Raw genomic sequence first — 2,349 nt, 5'->3', positions numbered from 1 at the left:
ATATATATATATATATACCCAAAAATATGTCCAAGTCCAACATAATTTTTATATTAAGAAACTAGTTGTCAAGTATTTAACTAGATAGATAAACCCTTTATTAATCCTACAAGTGAATTTTATGTTACAGAAGCATGATGGGCAGTAAAAAAAAATAGTACACTCTACAATAAACAACAAATAAACAACAGAGTTAAAAAAAAAAGTGCCACAGTCGCCTGGTAATGGCCTCCTCATACTATGTGATAGTGGAGGAATGTATGTATTTATAACAGTAGCAAAAACAGAAAAGTAAAAATGAAATTAGTTAAAAACAGTAAAAGTAAAAACACTGTTTAAGATAGTAAGTGCGAGTTGCATTAATAAGCCATATGAACCCATATAAAACAGCTGCATGAAGATATAATGCAAATACATCTTTGGGATCTCATACCTTACAGGTGTGTTCACCTGTCAGAAAATGAAGAGTTATTATACAGTTTAATGGCGAAAAGTAAGAATGAATTCCTAAAACATTCTAAATCAATTTGGTGTTAACGTTGGCGCAAATGAGTGGATACTTTGAATGGGTCACTTTCTTGGTCATCAAATTACTGCTCAGCTTTCACAAAGTACTCAAGTGTCTTCCAGCTCATTGTTTGGATTTATGGGTTTTCAATACCATTGCACAACTTATGTTTGATAAAATTTTTAGCAGTTTATGAGCAATTTGGTGAAAACTTCACTAGAAGCACATTTATTGAGCTCCTAATGAGTACTAATATAATTAAAGTTACAGCTCTGTTGTTACTTTTTAGTCATCTGCATGGCCAGTGAACAGAAAGAAAAAAACGACACATAAAAGACACACAAATCTGGGGTTTTTTCCTGCTGAATTTCACTACAATCTACTGAATACAGTTAGTGTAAAAATGGTGTAGCAGTCTAAAGTGGAGATATAGTTATTATTTTTAATTTTTCAGGACAGAAGCACTATGGTAGAAAAAACTGTGTCCAGGACAAAAACAACCACATTTTACTGCTAACGGAATTTAGCATGCTAACACAAAGCTAGCCAAGAACCCAGAGTGAGGATACAGCCGAGTGACTGCTGACTTTATCACAGAAAGCCAGACCCCGAATTTCAACAGGTAACAGGTAAAGGCATCTGAGTGCCCTTAAGTCTCTTTGTGCTGGTTTTCACATTTGCTTTGTGTTACTGGTTTTGTGTTCTTACATAAATACTAAAAGAAAGATCATATTATCATTAGGATAGGGATTGGTATTAGTGTGTGGGACTGTAGTCTAACGTTTATATTATTAATTGGTGATTATGGCACAATGCATTTCAGATAATTTTACAGTGAGAAAGCTCTGCAGCAAATAGTTTGACGAATTACTTTCTCCTAAGAGTAATTAAGTAACGTACTGCATTACTTTTAAGAAAAGAAGTGTGTAATATAGCTTTTTTTGAATAACGACTCCAAAACTTTTAGAATGTACGATATCTGTGCATACTTCTTTATTTTTATTTTTATCTTTATTTTATTTTAAAAAGGCAATGAAATTGGCTACTTTAAAAAGTGATAAAAAATGTTGGCCTACAAAGGAAGATAACAGTTGTTAAAAAATGTGTAAATGTGCTCCTGTAAAAAAGGTTGCAGAACAGAGAAGATTCAAAAGAAAAGGAGCTGAACAGGATTGACTGGTTGTGTAGTATTAATACCAGACAGCATACAATCCGTCAACATAAACAGGAGTTTAAGAAAGATAGTGTAAAATAATTTATTTGGAAAACATTGAAATGCAATATGTCCTTGAAGCTTTATCTTAAATACTTTCGATATGAAAAAGCGTGTCAGGTTGCAATGTCACTGTATCAAGCAGAGCTCCCCTCACAATATAGCGGTATGAGAGCTCTCTGGGTATTTCTGTAATTGAAGGAATGTCACAAGAAGTGCTTTGATATTCTTCACTCTCAGGTCCACAGAGCCAGGAAGAAGAGAAGGAAAGACAAAAACTCCCAAACAGCCTCTCGGTCACAGTCTTGACCAGTGTTGTGTCTCTAAGGAAAGCATGAAGGAAGGATGACAAGGAACTGGTAGGGCTTCCGAGGGAAATACACTGAAATAGCGATTTCTCGTTAACTTAATAATATGTCCCATATGTGTGAAGTTAAGTATTATCATAAGAGAAAACCAAAATAGACAATCAAAAATAAATAAACTCCTGGCCTTGGTGTGAGTGAGAAGCACTTAACCCTTGTGTGGTGTTCATATTTTTGTTACTCAGCCAGTGTTCATGGGTCTGGTGGACCCGCTAGAGTTTTGGCTTTCCAAATTAACACTATCAAACAATTTTATGTTAAAT

Source organism: Pundamilia nyererei, unplaced genomic scaffold (genome assembly GCF_000239375.1).
Source record: "Pundamilia nyererei isolate P.nyererei 1_Seehausen unplaced genomic scaffold, PunNye1.0 scaffold00206, whole genome shotgun sequence".
In the NCBI taxonomy this organism is placed as follows: domain Eukaryota; kingdom Metazoa; phylum Chordata; class Actinopteri; order Cichliformes; family Cichlidae; genus Pundamilia; species Pundamilia nyererei.
Note: the sequence above shows the minus strand (reverse complement) of the source record.